Source organism: Pogona vitticeps, chromosome 1 (genome assembly GCF_051106095.1).
Source record: "Pogona vitticeps strain Pit_001003342236 chromosome 1, PviZW2.1, whole genome shotgun sequence".
NCBI classification, from domain to species: Eukaryota; Metazoa; Chordata; class Lepidosauria; order Squamata; family Agamidae; genus Pogona; species Pogona vitticeps.
The window spans coordinates 59,442,590-59,462,379 of NC_135783.1; positions in this window are offsets into that span (position 1 = coordinate 59,442,590).

Below are 19,790 nucleotides of genomic sequence, written 5' to 3' on the forward strand. Positions count from 1 at the left end.
ATATCTGCACTGTTACACATATGAAACAAATAAAAGCAGTAATGATGTGTCAAGAGAAAATTTTAATGCATGAAAGTAGGGTTGGCAAACCAAAGAGAAGGAGTAAGGCTCCCCTTTTTAGTCTAATATTTTGAGGGTGAAAAGGGGTTACTATTTTGCTCCTCACTTCTGTTTTTATTTCTAGCAGTTCAAAATGTTACATTTGACTACAGCTCCCATAATTCCACAGTCAGCATGACTGGTGGCCATACTGGTTAGAGAATCTGGGAAGCCATCATTCAAAGTAGTAATTTCGGCAAACCCTGCCTAATATAGCAAAATTGTGCAGGTTCCACTTGTGTGAAACAATTGTCATAGATTTGTCAACACTGATTGCTGTCTTACATAGAAAGATTGCTCTACAGATAAGTTGGAAAAGGACATAGAAAAAGAAGGAGGAGGATCTACAGTAGTGGCCAGAATCCTGTTTGCTTCCATAATTACAGAAGGACAATGACATGAAGGGTTTTCCCTTAACAGTCTCCTCTTTGCTCCCTGATTAGAAAATAAATTGCACAATGGGGGGAGGGGCTGCTGGAGAGTGAGAAAGTGGTGCACAGTTGCCTTTACACATCTGGAAAACATCAGCAGGATTCTGGTCCTGAGGCCACATATCCAGGCGATCATCAAACCACTGCAAATGTCACCCTAAAAACAAATGTGCTGCTGCTTCAGAAGAGAAACATACAGTACATGTATGTTATGAAATATTTGTGTGAAGCTTGTCTGTGTGCTGTCCTTTGACAAACCATCCTGATCACATTCAAATACAACAATCTGAAACACAATTTATTTAATAAATGATAAAAATGTGAAAATACACAACCAGGAAAATGAAGCCTGGGTTCCCGCTGCAGTGATCTCGGTAGATATGAATGCATGTAGCTATAAATCTATGGATGCCATTACCACTGAGGCAGGGAACGAGGACAGCATGAGAGTATTCCTCCAGCGTGCCTATGTTTCTAGCCAGCTCACTGGTTTTGCAGAATGACTTCGTTGTGTGAATTCTTTTGCTACACAAAAATGTAGCAAAATTCTTACCAAGCATATTCTGTTGGTGTAACTTTGCTCTAGTCAATATAAGCAATATAACCAAAGACCTGTCCGTACCCAGCATTCCTCCAACAGTGGCTAAGTAGATGTCATGGGAAACCTACAGATAGGTCACAAGGGCATAGAAATTGACTTCTACTGCTGTTTCCTAGCAACTGATATCCAGAGCTACAAGACCTTTAATCATACAGCTTTGATTGCTAGGAAACATTGATCACTTTATTTCTATGAATTGGTCTAATCTTCTTTTAAATCTAAATTGCTGCTCACTATCATATGCCAAGTGTGGTCACACCATTGTTTTGTATAAAAGCTTTGCAGTACTGGCCACTGGGTTTTTAGGCCTCATTCAGAAGGATGCTTAGCATGGAATCTGCCCTTTCCTCAGCCTTTGCACACCAGTTGAGTGGTTTCATTTAAATGGTTGTTGTGGGTTTTTTCGGGCTCTTTGGCCGTGTTCTGAAGGTTGTTCTTCCTAATGTTTTACCAGTCTCTGTGGCCGGCATCTTCAGAGGACAGCATTCTGAACCATTAGATCCCGGCCGTGAAAGCCTTCGTGAATACATTCATTTAAATGAATTACCATGACCCTAAGACTCCTTTCCTGGCCAGTCACCAACAATTCAGACTCCATCAGTGAACATGCCAAGTTGGGATTGGTTTTGCCCCACAATACCAAAATCTTGGGGTGCTCTTGGGCTTTACTGAGAAGTTCCGTTGTCACTTGTCTTCTGCTTTAATGCCAGTTTCGCAGCCAATTGTATTATTGCAGTATTGGGTTTTTCGCTTGTATGTTTGTTTTCCCTTTCTATAATTCATATTCCTGATCATTTTTTAAAAATGCTACCAATGCTGAACATGATACAAAGGATTTGTTGTGATGTCACTCCCTTCTGAGGGCAAACAGTGACTCCTTGCTCCATCCAGGAATCACTCCCAAATCACGGAGATGCAGCCAACTGCTCAGGTTCGGACAGTTGTCCAAAGTCAGTGTACATGCTGAACAGCTTGCCGCGTTTCAAGGTAATCTCTCAATTTATGACTAGCGGTGCTTTTGAAATGCTAAAAAAATGTTCATGATAATTACTCCCAACACTTCCAGCTCAGTCTTTTTTAGAATCAAAGTATACCTCCATCCTTTGACTTACCCAAATGATGGGTGCAGCTGAAAAACTGTAAATTAATACAAATACAAAAATACAAATAATTTGTATAAATTAATTACAATTAATTGTTAATAAAAGAGAAAAATAATGGTCATTTAACAAGGGCAGTACTCCTCCATAGAGCTGGAACTGAGGCATATTTTATACTTTAAAACCTCTAGTGTTTTGCCAGTAGAAGAAAAGTCAGGCATTAGATGGAACCACCAGCATGGGTGCTATAGAGGCAGTTGATTAGGAAGAGAAGCAGGGAAAAATTTGTGATGGGAACTATATTTAAAAAGAAGGCAGAAAAAAATGGGGGTGTAAAGCATCTGGCACTGAATTCTAAGTGAACAGCAAAGAAAACAGAATCATTAGCTGGAATCAGAGCAGAAATGAAATGGAAAATGACAGCAAAATAAAAGCCAATTGACAAACTGGAGACTAATTATATAGCACTTAACATCATTTTGGATGCCAAGCTAAATACTAGGCACTAGAACAGAGTGGGCAAGCTTTGGGTGTCAGGAAAGAAAGAAAAAGAAAATGGTCAGCAAATAACTGGTATACATGAGAGAAGATATGGATTAGGGCAGAAAGTATGTGTGAGTCCAGATATTGCTAGAATGCAACCTCTCGGAGCCATTTATAGCACAAGCCATGGTTTACTCCAACAACATCTGAAAGGCCACATTTTGCCCACACTGGCTGTAGATATTTAAGTTTAGGACAGCCATAAAATGGAAAGAGCTGATGATGACATTCTGACTAATAAATATATTGCTGACCTTTCACTAAGATCAAGTAGCAGCGAATAATCTATTAATGTGCTTGATATGGTTAGAATAAACTGGAAAGATCTTAGTTTTCCTGTGCAGCTGTCTGTCAAGTGGCAATCAAAAATGACACCAGCAGCTTCTCCATCAGAATGCCCAAGGCTATGTTATGCTTTCCTAGTTCGGAAGATTAGGTGAAGGGAAATTTCCCAAAATCCTCCATCAAATATTCTGAAGAACCAACAGTCTGTCATTCTGCTGCAGGGCATATTATTCATATTGCCTCTGATACTATCAGTCTTTGTGGGACAAGCAAGGAATTGGGGTACATCTAACAACAGAGCACAGATGGCTGGGCTCAAGATGATGGTTGATTGAGATTCACAACATAAGGACTATTCCAGGTTTGGGGTAACTAAAAGGACACGCATCATTGCATTACCAAGCACAAGTAATTGTTAGGTATTCTAACTAGGCAGGGTTAAGGGTCATCCCAAACCTCTAGCAGTCCACGGTCTAAGCATGGGGGTGTCTCATCCTGCCTTTTCAGGGTACATGGAAGTTGACAAAGTTAATTTTTGGACTACACCTTTCAGTGTGGCCAGGACAATGGAGGATTCTGTGAGCTGTAGTAACTTTGCCATGTTATATCTCCAGACAGTACTCCCAATGTCTTCTTCTGAGGAAGGTACCCTGAGAGCACTGTTATTTAGAAAGGTCACAGAAAAAAGGATTATAGCTGCAGAATCTCTGAACCAGCTGGTCTTGCCTTGGAGTGCCAGGAAGATAACAATGGTTACCAACCTTTGGCCCCAGATATTCTTGGACTAAAACACTTGGGCCCCTCAGAAGCACCTTCGTTATGCCTCTGAGGGGCCCAACAGTTGGTAGTGGAACTAGATGCAGGCAGGCAGCTGGGTCGTGCTGAAGATGGATGGTGACAGGGTACATGATCTGCCACTTCTCCTGATCAGTTGCCAAGGTAAATCTCAGGCTGTGCCATGAGAGCCAGTTCTGTAGCTGTTTCACATTAGTGGCAGACTCTGGAAGCAACTAGCTACAATTAGTAAGTTGCTTGTAAATTATTCATGTTTTACTGAAGCATATGAAAGTTATGCTATGATTGTTACACAGCAAGGGAGACCTTTGCCCTTTTTGCAATATAACTGTTTTAGTTTATTTTATAGTACAACTTGCAGTGCAAAACTCTCTTTATATGTTACCTTTCTCTCAGTGTCGTGCCACAAAGAAACTTACAATGTGGTTTAGAAACAGTATCACGAAGAAATATAATAAAAAGTCTGCTAAATGGGCCACTTACACCCGTTTAAGTTCTCTGTCAATCATGTATTTCGATAGAAATTCCTCCAGCATGCAGACCATGCTTCGCTTCTCCCATTTTACAGTGTTTCTTTCCTTGATTTCCCTGACCTTTTTATCCCTCCTCAAACTTCTGGTCCACTTTTGTACCTCTTTGTTCTGCAGTAGATTTCGTATCTTACCATGGTTTCTTTTACAATCTGAGGCTTGTTTTTTTTTTCTGTTTTTTTCCAAAAACAACCCTAGTTTATACCCTGTCCACCCACAGAAAGGAGCATTTAGCATGACTGCGCTTCCTCAATGGGGGAAATCAGGGAAGCAAAGGAATTGACTATCAGAGGAAAAAAGGATGACCAACAACTGCAAAATACACACACAGAGAGAGCAAGCACCTTGAAAGTGAAGAGGATCCTAGGATCTACTGCCACACTTCTCACTACTGCAGTTAACAGGGAAGATGGAACTGGCACTGACCTTCCCTTGGTATTAGACACTTTTGATTCCCCAACAAGCAGAGGTCAATCCTGATGTATTCCACAACTTCCAATAACAAAGTGGAAGGGGCGGGGACAGGACAAGATGATGCAAAAGCTTTTGTATAGTAGAGCCCAGAGTAACAATTATTTAATTATGTTTGAAAACGCAATCAAAACACTTTAAAAGCAGCTCAAATAAGGCAAGGAAGCTTCAGTGGATCCAAGGTGCAGCTGCCAGACTGATTACAGATACTAGCAGATAGGAACACACATATCCCTACCTTCATTGGCTCCCTGTTAGTTTCCATGCTCAATTTAACCTGTAAAGTCCTTAATGATTTAGAAACTCGCTATCTGATGGAATGTCTCTCCCACAAAATAAAGGTCCCACATGCTCCTTGCATAGTGGCACAGAAGGTGGTCAAAAGAGCTAACAGGAACTGTGCTTTCTCAGTCATGGCTCCTTCCTTCTCCGTTTTTAGGAAGTTAATTAAAATAGAATTACATAAAGTCACCTGTTACCAGTTGTATAACTAACTATTGACATGAGATGTTCGAATTTGTTTTAAATTTGTTTAATTCTATTTAAATGCAGATTTTATCGTTTTAGCTAGTGACAGGATTTTATTGTGTTTATTATATATTGCGGCTTAGTGCTGTATGATTTGTAATTATGCCTTGATAGGTTGTGAACCACCCAGAGAGTGTTCACATGAACGGGACAGGATGGATGAACAGACAGACAGACAGACAGACAGACAGACAGACAGACAGACAGACAGACAGACCGACAGACAGACAGATAGATAGATAGATAGATAGATAGATAGATAGATAGATAGATAGATAGATAGATAGATAGATAGATAGATAGATAGATAGATAGATAGATAGATAGATAACATTAAAACAAAAATCAGTGCATTCAATAAAATTCCTGGCCTTAGCAGGAAGGCAATTGCCCAAGTCCTGCCTGAATAGAGATATGCCTACCTGCTGGCAGAACAGCAAGTGGAAGGGGGGTGTATCCATGGGATCAGCCCCAGAGAAGGCCCTGTCTCTGTATAGGCTTGTACAGGAGGATACAGACTTTCAAGGTGTATGGGATGTGATAGTTTACAATTAGCACTTGGCACTAGCACTGGTAGCCAGTGAATGTGTTGTAGGAGAGGAATGACACTTTCCCTGTACAGTCGTGCCCTGCTTTATGATTGCCCCGAATTACGATGAAACCGCATTACGACGATGTTTGTGCAATCACTTTTGCGATCGCAAAACAATGATCTGAATGGGCTTGTTTCACTTTGCAATGATTGGTTCCCTGCTTCGGGAACCGATTCTTCACAAAACGATGATTTTCGGACAGCTGATCGGCGTTTTCAAAATGGCCACCGGGTAAATAAAATGGCTCCCCACTGGATTCCTCACTGCACAGGCACCGAAAATGGCCGCCCTATGGAGGATCTTCGCTGGACGGTGAGTTTCCAGCTCATTGGAACACATTGAAGGGGTTTCAATGCATTTCAATGGGCTTTTTAGTTTCACATTATGACGTTTTCGTTCTACAGCGATTTCGCTGGAACGAATTAACATCATAATACGAGGCACCACTGTAACTGGCTCTAGTCAGTCATCTGACCGCAATGTTTTGGACAGACTGAAGCTTCTGAGCAGTCTGCAGAAGCAGCCCCATGCAGAACATGTTACAGTAAAGTATACAGAATGTAACTAAGGCTTGTGTTACTATACCCAATTCAGACAAGCCTGCTAGAACTGCAGAGCTGGAAGGGACCTTATGGATCATCAAGTCCAGCCCTTGTCACCAATTCCTCTTGGACAACAAAGCATACAACATACAGCAAGGATCAAAGGCTAGGGTAATTGATTAAAAAGACATAAACAAGACATCGAATAATGCTATATTTGCAAATTCATTATCACATTTTTACAATTATGTGTATTTATTTATTTACAGAAATGCTCAAAAACATTACTGGAACAAGCAAAAATTCCCCAAGACCAACAACAACAAAAAAAACTTTGTCATCTTGTGGCAAGTATGGGTTTGTTTTTTGTTTTTTTGGTCAGGTGTTGTCAAGTCAGAACTTACTTACCCTGGCCCAAAGAAGGCTTTCAAGGCATGTGCAACATTTAAGGAGTGGTTTTACCTGTTCTGCACCCCTGGTGAGTATCCTTGGCTGAGTGGGATTTTGAACCGAGGCCTCCTGACTCTGAGTCCGTCACTCTATCCACTACTCTGCACTGGGTATCCCAAGGATTGGGGGGGCGGGGGATGTTTTTTTCATTTGCTATACAGTGGGGTCTTGACTTAAGAACACCTTGAGTTAAGAACATTTTGACTTAAGAACCACTCTCATAGGAAAATATTGACTTGACTTACATACTTAGATTTGAGTTAAGAATTAAAAAAACCCACGTGGGAGGCAGGGAAAGTGCATAATTTGAACTTTCAGTTAACTGTTGGCCAGTGAAAAGGGTGCCTGTGTGCTTCCTCACGCCTCCCAGCGTTTAGACAGTGGATTGGGAGACAGTCTTCGGACTGCCTGGTACTGTACTGCCTGGACTGTATTTTCCCTGCCTTCCCTGAACCTTTCTTGACCTAAGAAAAAAAAGAAACAAAATATCCCCCTCTAGTGGTCGTAGGCAGAATAGCATTTTCCCATTAGTTTCTATGGATGGAAAAGAGCAGATACGGATCAAATGGTTTTCAATGCATTCCTATGGGAAATGCAGATTGACTTGAGAACATTTTGACTTGAGAACCGCCTTCCAATACGGATTAAGTTCTCAAGTCAAGACCCCACTGTACATGGACAAACCAAGTCAAGGTGAAAATATTTTAAATAAATAAATAAATAAATCCCCAGAGTATGTCTGTGTTACACAACAGTACTTGTTTTATACCAGAAAGACAGGAGCCATGAACTGTAAAAACATTCATGAGAACCAAAAAATGGCCAGAGATAAGGATATTGTGTGCTTTCTTCCAAACCATTAAAATAAAATTCAGTCTGAATGCCTAATAAAAATGGTCAGGCTAGAATAGGCTCTGCAATAGAAAAAAAGATTGCCACTGGGCAGCAGATTGTGAGCAGTGGGCATCAATTGCCTGCCTAGTTACTTCCTCTGTGTCCTTTTATGCTGTGCTATATGGAACATTACATTGAAAACCCTATTAGGGTCACTGTAAGTTGATGTACACCCACATGAAATATCAATCCAGGCAACAGTGGTGGTTACTCAAGATTTACACAGGTATTTGTTCAAACCACTCTTTATAAAGGCTTGCTGCTTTTGAAGCTTGAGAGAGTAGGGGTGATACTAGGATAGTATTAGTACTTTTCCTCTATGGCAACTCCTCTCAAAAAAAAAAAATCTTTGTTTCGTTTTGTTTAAGGAGGTTTTTCCAGTTTTATCTGTTTTCCATAAAAAGACCATGGTAACAAATTCTCACAAGATAACACTACAGGCACTTGCGTTGTGCCCTGTTATTGCCCTTTCCCAACACACCCTTGTTTGTCACACACACACACACACACACACACACACACACACACACACACACACACACACACACACACGTGTGCGTGCGTGCGTGCGTGCGTGCGTGCGTGTGTGTGTGTGTGTGTGTGTGTGTGTGTGTGTGTATCTTTTTTTTTTAATCCAGTTACCAGAGGCTTCCTGCTTCTCCTGACAATCAGTCTCCTAGGAGGTCTAAGGTCCACTACCATAAATGGACTCTTCAACCTCTAAACCTCAGGGGAGTTGTGACTTTTTGCTCCCTCATAACTTTCATGAGTGGAGAATCGGAGGCCCTGAGGTACACAGCTGGGTTCAGCTACAATGTTTTTCTCCTGGTGGGGAGTATCTCCTGAGAGCAGCAGCCTCCTGTTTCAGTTCTAAGGGAAACTGACAGCTCTTGTTTCATCTCGCACAGATAATGTGCTGAGGTGCATATTGAGCAAGCCTGAAATATATACTTCTTCTTTTTTTTTTTAAACTACAGCTCCCTGGCCAGCATGACCATACTAGCTGGGAACTGGAGTGCAAAAAAGTAACTTTTTCCAAGTTCTAATTTGAGGCAGGGCCCAGGGTCTTTACACAGGGCTCATTTCTCCCACTTCACCACTCTTGAAGACTATATTCACCCTCATGTTTCCCCAAATTGTAATGATATATCACCTCACATCTACCTGAACTAGATCTGATGTTAATTGCTGGAATGCTACTATGGGGAAAGGGGTGAGATTTTTATTGAGATCCCAGTGGGGGAAGACAGAGACCTTCCATTTTAGTTTTGCTTACTTTTCCATCCTCGTGTGGCTGCTGTTTTATTAGTTCATTAGAGTGCTATAATTGTCATCCTATCTAAATAGGTGGGTCCTCCTTAGCCATTCTATTGCTAGATATCTCTATAGATATCCAGCAATAGAATGGCTAAGAGTGTGTCTGATTCATATTGTTTGATTACAGTATTCATTAGTAGAGAGAGGGAGAGGAGATGCTAGTATCTCTGATCCCAAGCTTCCTGTGAAATGTTCAAAACAGGAATTAATGTCTCTCTGTTTTGTGGTGAGATGTACAATTTCACCAGATGCAGCGCTCCAGGCCTAGTTTAGACCTATAGCAAGTTGTACAAATGCCAATTTTTGGCTATGTAAAAAGCAACTGCAGGGTCAGCCTGCAAGGTCTATGGGTTGTAGAGGATGTGAAAGGGGAATTTAACTCTACCTCTTGTACAAGCTTCCTTATATTTATTATTTCATTTTATTTTATTTTTATTATTGCCGCCTTTCTCCCCATAGGGAGAATGATACAACAATCACTGTTTTAAAAATAACATAAAAACAGTTTTTTTTTTTAAAAAAACAATTAAACATTTATCAATGTTTAATGCTTGTTTGCTTAATCTGGAGATATTTGGATAAGGAACAGGCAGAAAACCACTTCAAATAATGGTAAAAACCGGTAGGTGAAGAAACCAAGTCAATGTATTTAAGCAGTAAAAGGCAAACCAAAGACAACAGCCACTCCCATCAGCAGCAACTCTGCTATGAGTGAGTGGGTAGCAAATGGTTCCATGGAGCAAGTGGTTGTTGTTTGAGTCCCAGAAGGTTCTCTGCTTTCCTCAAAGTTTGGATAATAGGGGCAGCCAAGTTATCCCATCACCTGAGCTAGGATGCAAAACGCTGCGCCTGTCGTGTGGGGGCCACCCCATACCCATCACAATAGATACACAAGGAGCGGGCCTTCTCCCTCTGCACCTGCACCTGCCTGTCAGCTGAGCAGGGAGCGCATATGCAGAAGCAGTGGACTTGGCCATCACAAACTACCAGTTTTTAGCTTCCTGTCCATCTCTATTTTAGACATATGTTTCAGATTCTGCACCAGTGTTGTGTTCTTCCTGAAGCTGCCAATTGGCAAGAAAAAGCAGCAAAGGCCTGGCTTAGTCAAAGGACTGGAACAATAGTTTGATGTGTAGAAATCAGCCAGTGAATTTTTTCATGGCTTAAAATCGAACACTGTCACCTGTTCACTTGTGCAGGCATCAAACCAAAGTTACGTTCACTTGTGCAGGGATCAAACCAAAGTTACACGGAAAGCGGCAGGGACTATGTTTCAAAAGCTGTCAGTGTTACGCCACATGCTCACTTTTGCCCTCAGTCAACAGGAACAAATGAACAGGGAAAGTTAGCTGCTGCTGCTGCAAAGTGAGTTTTCTCAGGTTAAAAAGCCAACCCCTAACTATGTGCCAGCTGTAATTTCAGCTACACCCATGCCAGGCTGCTTGCTGTCTAGCAGGGAGATAACGTCAGGCTGCCATCAGCTTTACCAGCCAACAGAACTAAATCCAGAGAACTTATTGTAGTGGTAAATATGAAAACCCAACTGCTCATCACAATAGTCCACACTTCCAAGAAAGTCCAAGCATGCAGGCAATGGGAACAGTCCATATCAACACATGGGAAACAGGGTGGGTGGGTCTTGTTATGTGTTTTTAAAGTTAATGTCTTTTAACTGTCCATTTAAGAACAAATCAAAGTCAATTATTTTACATCACAACAGGGATGTTTTGCAACAAAATACTGTTGCATATACATCTGTTTTCCCACTAGTGTGAGGATTGCAGCTAAGATCAGAGGGTAAAGGGAAACCTGAGAGTATAGCCAATGGTTTCATGGTCCCTGCTAATGAAAAAACTCTTAGGGTTTTGGCTCTATGAGTCCTGGCCCCACTACTTTACTGGATTCAACATGAGACTGTAGATACAGTATTGGCTTGTGCCTGGCTACAACGGGACTTAGTGAGAGAGAGAAAAAAAAACTAAAATTACACTCCAAGCCAGCAGCAAGTGAAGCAAACCTGCTATTTAGAGCCAGTGATGAGCATGAAGTGCAGTGAGAAAGGCGCCAGCATAGGTTTATGTGCATTAGGATTTTGACTGTGGTAGAAAGAAAGACTATATCATTAGATCCAGTGGTGGGATTCAAATAAATTAACAACCGGTTCTATGTCCTAATGATAAATAAATAAATAAATAAATAAATAAATAAATAAATAAATAAATAAATAAATAAATAAATAAATAAATAAATGCCCAGGACAGTGGGATCTGATGAGGGTTTCTTCCATAGTGGTCTCCCTACTGCCTATTATCACAACTACCTCTCACATGATTAAGACATCTGGATAACTGTACTGTATCTCTTTGGGCATACCACTGCTGTTACCCTCACCATGGGCTTGTGCCAAAAACGCACACACAAACACACACACACCTCACAGTGAGTGCTTATGACCAAGTTTGACAGAGAACTGACACATCTTTCCTTTACCTCCAATTTCGCCCTATAGCTCACCAGTAAAAATTGCTTCCCTCCCCTTTCCTGCTCCTGAAATGACTGATAGCTCAGTTTGTTGTTAACTGGAGGCCACCTCTGCACACCTGCAGAAGTTGTTGCTGACAAATCCATTAAAGCTGTTAATCAAATTTCTATTCCAAAGAACTCGACCTCTCCATTTCCCCCCATATCAAAAATCAAGGAACTGTCATACCCTAGTGACGAACCCTGTCACATCTGCTCTGTGGATCTCTGTACTTCTACTGCAACACACAAAGGAATTTGACCAGAAATTTAAAACTTCAGAAGATTCCTGGTGAAAAGAATGTGAACAACTGCTCTTCCAGGTGTAGGGATTTACCTTACAAAATATCTACAGGGCCCTTTGGCATTACTGAGCATGCGCGTGCACACACACACACACAAAATAACTCTTTTTGAAAACCAGAATTAGAATTCTAGCCGCTTTGGGAAGAAGAAGGAGGTGGACTTTGCAACTTACAGACTTTGCGGCAAAAATTGAGACCAGGGGCAACAGACGTTGCTCACCCCTGCTGTACATAGATATTATATTTAAATTATTCAAGAGAATTATGCTTCTCATAAGTTTCCTTAAACTGCTGTTGTGCTACACAAAACTTTAATTTGCTAAAACCCAGTCTGTGTCTAAAATATAGAAAATTAGACACATTTTTCTCCCCATATCTGCACACATGGGAAAATAGTAAAACCGCATAAGAACCTAAGAGGAGCCCTGCTGGATTAGGCCAAGGGCCCATCTCAGTCCAGCATCCTGGATCTCTCAGTGGCCCCATCAGATGCCTCTGGGAGCAAAGAGACAACTAGACGCCTGTCTCCTGATCCCCCTTCCCTGCATCTGGAATTTGAAGGGACCTTCCTTTTAAGCCTGGAGACCTCAGCAACCACTGCCTCAGGGTCAAGCCTGTAGTTATGCAGAGTGTGACAACTACCTCATGTCATGAAATGGCAGGAAATTATTAGTAACTTAGGGTTACTTGTTGTATTTTTACTGACAGGATTGGGGAGAGATGCTTGCAGGATTTTCTGCTTCACACTACTTCACAAATTGTCTTTGGGTGGCCCTGAATGATTTCACATACCTTCATCAGTACATTATTATCTACTACAGCACTATCTAGTTATGGAAATATACAGATTGAACAAGGAACAAGACAGGGATGTAAAAACATGTTGACTCAGCAGTAGGCTGCCAGACACTTCCTCCCCCCGCCCCCCAATTCACCAACAATGTGGTTGTCGAAGTTCCTCTGGCTTTTGTTCTCTTAACTGCAGTTTAACATTATCAATGACTTGTTTCCATAAATGTTTACTGGAAGCTACCTCTAGACTGCTCCCATTTCATGCCCCAAAGCTACCACATTTGTAACGAAATTGTAGGCTGGTAGTATTAATGATGACAGTGAAGTAGAATTCTCTCCAGAGAAATTTTTCAAGAGAAATCAAATTTTTCACAGAGACAAAATAGGACATGCTTATATGCTTGCAAATAATAACATCCTGACTTTCACAACAACCCTTAACATTAAGTAATGCAATTCAGAGAGGGACAGACTGGGACTCCAGAGTCCTGCATTCGAATTCCCATTCAGGCGTGGAAACTCACTGAGGGCGTGGAACTGGTAAAACGTAAAGCCACTCCTTAGATATCTCAAATATCTTTAAATATCTCACTTGCCTTGAAAGGCCCATTAGGGTCATCTTGAATGGCACATAACACACATGTAAAGCAAAGATGAACTTGAGAATAACTCTCAAATTCTCTGACCCCTTCTGAAGAAAAAGTTCTTACCACAAAGCAACAGTAACAAAGCTTTTTCTGTAGCACAAGCAAGAGAGGGCTGCCACCCTGGGATTTGGAACTGGTCTCTGAACAACGTCACAATCATTTAATCCCTCCCCATTCCAGGTTCTGCAGAAAAGCTGGAGGCAACAGGAAAAGAGGAAAACCAAATGTGAGATGGATTGACACCATCAGAGAACCCACAGGGTTGAGTTTGCAGCAGCTGTGCAGGGCTGTTGAGGACAGCACAAAGGGGCAATGTTGATAGCATGTAACAACAACAGAAGCTTAAAACAGCTTGCTGACACAAAGAGGACTGTCCCAATTAACAAAATTACGATCATCTTTGCAGACACCCTTGGCCTGATCAGATCGTATGGCAGATACCCTGGACTGCCAAAAAAGATGAGTAAGTGGGTTCTCGATCCAATTAAGCCTAAATTATCTCCAGAGGCAAAAAGAAAAAAACCCACAAACAAACAAACCTGAGGCTGTCCTACTTCGGGCACATCATGAGAAGGCAGGCATAGATTGAAAAAGACCATAATATTTGGAAAGGTGGAAGGCAGCAGGAAAAGAGGAAGGCTAAATGCAAGATAGACCTACTCCCTAAGGAAACCACAAGCTTGAGTTTGCAACAGATGGGCAGGGCTGTTGAGGCCAGGCCATGTTGGAGATTGCTCATTCCTGGGGTCACCCTAAGTAGGGGTGGAATTTGACTAACAGAAACCACAGGCTTTGTATGGATTCCCTGCATCTAACTGCCAATTCCAAAAAAGTTGAAAGGTTATTCCCTTAATTGGTTGTTGTGAGTTTTTCGGGCTCTTTGGCCATGTTCTGAAGGTTGCTCTTCCCGAAAAACCCACAACAACCATCAGATCCCGGCCATGAAAGCCTTTGCAAATAAATGCCCTTACCAGCTTTTAAATTTTTTAATCATCATCATAATAAAATATAATGCCATCCCCTCCTCCTGACCAAGCCTGGTTCCCCATTAGTTTTTCCATAGATCCTAAATACTAGATTTCTGCATACCAATGAAAAAAGTGGCATGTTATGCCCTCCCTCCCTGAAAATCTAAACATAGTGGCCTATATCATAAATGTTCATTTTCCCTTGAAAGGACATCACTGGAGGGAGGCAAATTAACTTCATGTTAAAAAGCATTAACTCATGGTGGCAAAATTTGGTTATGTTTCTTGGGGCACCTGATGAACACAATTAAACTTAAGCATGTGTTAATCACAAATACAGGAATAGTCTGGCATATTAGGACTCTGGAGACCAGGGTTCAAATCCTCACTCAGCCATGGAAATTCACTAGGAGTGGAAATTGTAAAATCACTCTTTAAAAACATATACTTTCTTTGAAAACCTAGTTGCTGTAAGTTAATTTTGCATAACTAATTAATCACCAACAGGCTTCTGACCTTTTTTCTCCAAAGTTCAGGTATTTATTTATTTCAAAAATTAGAAGTATCAAATTTTCTAAACTCAAACACAATAACAATTACATAAATGCTAAAAGGTCCTAAAGGGAATCCTGTTGAAATAATTTTCAAAATATATTTTACATGATAAAATATCATTTCATTTTCCTCCTTCCATTTCTCAAGACTGCATGGCAAACAGCTAAGGCAGGGAAATATTTAATAAAAAGCAGCTTTATGCTCAGACATAGTCTGCTTTATGTATTATACTTACCTACTTACTTGAATAATCTTAAAAATGAAAGCTTGTGAAAGCCAGTTTGAACAGTCCTCTGAAGATGCTGGTCACAGAGACAAATGCAGCATGCATGCTTGAATTAACATGCTCTGTGTGCCCTTTCCTCCTCTTCCTGGCAGTCCCTCCGGCCCCCACCCCCACCCCCACCCTGAAGGTCTGGATAGTTCAGATTTCCCTTTGATATGTTGATCTGCTCTGCTTTAACCCTGGCCTGGTGGTAAATCTTACTAGTGTTAAAAAGCTGATAGCTGTCTTCCTGTTTTTGAATGAGCGATCAATGTGTGCCATTTGTCTCCACAGATTGTCAGAGCAACAGCCTTAGTTACGTTTAACTTGGGAAAACAAACATAGCCCCCCTCCCCCCCCGCTCCTCGCTGGTCACCTGGCCTTCAGGAAACGGTTCGGCGAACTATTATCAGATTTAGGAAACGGATCGATGGAACCGGTGCGAACCTGCTGAATCCCACCTCTGATTAGATCACTCAAAGTGCAAATGTTTATGCTGGTGGAAATTATACCAGCAGTTTGCCCCAGTGCATTTATACAAGGATGTGCACAAACAGTATTGTTTCAATCTGCTGTTTCAGGCTGATGTCTTAGCATCTGACCAGGACATCAAGATAAATATATATATATATAAAGGGAGAGGGCTTCTGTAGTGCAGAAGAGGAAATTTGAACATGTACACCTTGTCATACAAATTACACTGTTCTGCTGAACTGATAAGATGCAGGAGCCTTTTTTTGCATCTGGCCTCCCTTGGCAGACTGCATGTATTTGCACGACATCCATGCAACAACTTGTATGCACAGAAATATCTGTTCTGTGGAATTGCTGGATGACCTGGAGTCTGTGTAGAAAGGCAGGTTCTTTGGTCTTTCAGGACAGATCAGGGTTAGCTATTCTAAGGGAAAGCAAACCCCTCTGGCCAAAACACTGAGAGAGCACTGACTGGAAGGAAACGAGACAGAACTTCTGAATAAACACTGTGAAATGATGAAAATTCTTAGGATGTCAGAGCAATCAATCCAGAGGCAAAGAGCTTTGCCTGCACCGAGGCAAAAATGCACTATTGAAATGGAAATCACCTGAAGTATCCAGGGTGACTGGCATTACTTCCTTTTGTTAAGTTTCTGCTATCATGCTTCATAGGATATCCGGGGTCACAAGATATCCTTGTAGGTCCTCATGGGAACACGGAGCACAAAGCTCTCCAAAGGGGGAAGAGGATGAATTCCTCTCACCGTTAATGCAAAAGATTATGTAATTCAGAGCTCAGATTTACGGTTTGTTTCCCCACCCACCCCCTCCGAAATGCAGCTCACACCTTCCTCCTGCTTCAGTTTTTACAATGCATCCTTTTTTCCCCTGACTCCCATCTCTTAAGAAGTGCTGGCCCTTCCCGTTACCTGCACAGAGGGAGTCACCTTGGACAATAAAAGTCTTGAGTGGTTAATAGACTATTTCTTCTGGATGCCATTCAGGATCTGCATTGCCACATCACCTGGCCCTGGAAAGGGAAGCATCCAATCACTATCCATTGAAGGAGCAGCAGCACTGTTGGACATTCAGGAAGGCCTGGTGCAGGAAAGACGGAACCAAAGCTTATTCACACTTTTAGCATATGGAGACTCACAGCAGTTCACTGTTCCTCCTCCTGCACCACTTATTCTGCCAGACTGCACCCTCAGGTTAACGATCTGTTTCCTCGTTCTTGCCTTTTAAAAAGACTGCCTTGCAAAGTGTTTTGCTAGCAGCACATAGCCCTCAAAACCTGTGTTTACTCTGTGATGTGAAGCAAACATCCTGTTCCTGCCTCAGGCACTCAGCTAGGCTTCAGGTGCATAAGGGAAGGGGGAAAAGTCACATCAAAAGAGGATGTTGTGAAATGAATTCTCTCTTTTGCAAGGCTTCGCTTTGGGTTTTTTCTTTTTTTGGCTCTGGCTGTTCTGAAAATGGCAATGACTTTCTCCTACAAGTTAATTCTGTCCTATAGGCTGGTTACCTGGCACACGTTGTAGTTGTACAACAAGTTTAATTTCCCTTCTGACTTCAGCCAAGACATCTCACAACAATGGCTCAAATCACCTGAAGCACCTACACAAAGTGTCCGTGAGCTTCAGTTGAGGTTTTCTTCATCAGCCTGACTTGCAGTCTCTTCATAGGAAGCCATCGTATTGTGTCACTGGACCAGACAAACTATATGGCACCCCAACAGACTTTTGGGGACAGTGTCTGCGAAATTGACACAACTACGGGAAGTAGTGGAAGATAGGAGGGCCTGGCGTGCTCTGGTCCATGGGGTCACGAAGAGTTGGACACGACTAAACGACTAAACGAACGGGTGGAACAGAGATCTTAGTTTACCTCTAAAAAGGTAACAGAAAGAAAGAAAGAAAGAAAGAAAGAAAGAAAGAAAGAAAGAAAGAAAGAAAGAAAGAAAGAAAGAAATAAAGAAAGAAAGAGATATCGTAACTACTGAGTGACTGTAACAACCAAGGCTTGTTTTACTGATCCAAGACAATACAGTAGCTTGGAAGGGCGTTCCTATCACATTCCTATTAATGATAGGACCTTGTGTAGGTCATTCATTCATAGAACTGCCATAAATCATAGGTAACCTGATGGTACATAACAACAATGGGAAGACATTTATGGTGAACCCCATGTCAATGACATTTTATATACAATATGGACTCCATACTTATAACATCCTAGTATAGTATGTAATTTATAACATTAGAAATCTTCACCCCTTGTAATACAATAACATCATCAGGTCCTTTCATGAGGAAATTAAGGGCACTGTAGTTTTTGATGGCTCAGCATCAAATCCCTTTGATATCCGAAGATGAGTGAAACAGGGCTGTGTCCTCACGGCGACTCTGTTTGGGATCTTTTTTGCTGTCATGCTGAAGCACGCCTTTGGAACTGCAACAGAAGGTGTCTATCTCTGGACTAGATCAGATGGAAAGCTCTTTAATCTCTTGAGATTGAGAGTGAAGAAGAATACAATAGCTAGAATCCAACAACAGCACTTAAGCTGACAGGTAAAACCCTGCTGAGAAATACTGCCTTTCTCTGGAAAGAACAGAACATCTTTTGTGATCTGTATCTAATGTTAAAGATGTATGCAAAGTAAGCTTACAAAGTGTGTAATACCTGTCCTAGAAATGGCCACAATGTCCATACCAGATTGAATTGAACTGAGCTCTCCCTCTTAGACATTTGTTGTTTGAAATATTTATATATTGCTTTTTGAGACAAAGCTTCCTCAAGGTAGTTCTCAAAGCTGAAATAGTAAAATAAAAATTTAAAGATAATGAATTTAACAAGAACAACATTTTAAAACGGCCACAATGGCAACAATACAAAAGATGGACCAACACTGACTTAAAAGTAGCTAGGGATAAATCAGGCCTTTAAAGGCTGCTGTTTAGAAATACCAGAACCTTTTCTTTTTCTTGGATTTTAATGGCAATATGAGGCAGGCATGAAAAAGTTACTTTTTAAGACTACAGCAACCAGAATCACCAAGTCTGCCTGGCCACGAGCTAGCCTATTCTAAGAGTTTTAGTCTATAAAAAGTAACATTTCTATGTTCTCAGAAAGGAAAACTCACTGGGTCTCCTTCAGAAATGGAGTTACTTTCTAGACCAGTGCTTCCTAATCTTGGTTCGACAGATGTTCTTAGACTACAAATCCCAGAAATCCTGGCCAGCACAGCTACTGGTGAAGGCTTCTGGGAGTTTTAGTCCAAGAACATCTGAGGAATATGTTAACAATCTGAGGAGCCATTGCTCTAGACACTGTAGCTTCCTGACTCCCCAAGGCAGCAAGGCCAATGACCAGCTAGCTGGGAGATTTTTGAGTTTCTCCTCACATCAGCTATGGTTCAAAAAACAAAAACAAACAAACAAATAAAAAAACAAAACAAAAAGGGGGGGAATACTGTTCCCCATTGATTATCTCCTTCCACTTACACCAAAGAATGTTGGAGGAATGAGGAACAAAAATTATGTAAATATATAATTTGCAGTTTTCTGTAAAAAAAACTCCAGTTGCTGCCTTTGGTTACAATCTGAATTTACAATTGGTCAGCTTGATGTCCAATTCATTTCCACAACACACAATGCAATTCTAGTTCTTATTATTTTAATTTTATTTCTAGAGTTACCTATTCTGTTTATATTCAGACCAGTACTGGTGTGTTGATACCACATGTAGCTGCACCTTTGGTTTCAAAGGAGGATTTACACTAGTAGGAGTGCCGCATTACTATCCATTGCAATGATGATTGAAAATGGGAATTTCAGCATTCCCTCCCCTATGGCTCAGCTTTGGTGAAACATATGTCATGTTAAATCACACAGCCCTTCTGTTATTCCTAGCATCCTATTTGTTTTTGTCAGACAATTTGGAAAATTTGAATGAGACCAGTTAATAAAGGTTTGGACCGAACAATCTCCCTGCTCCCTGAAGAATTTCGGCAAGCAATTTGCTATTATGACTCTAAAGCCTCAGGTTTATTACAAACATAAACACACACAATTAATCATCCAATC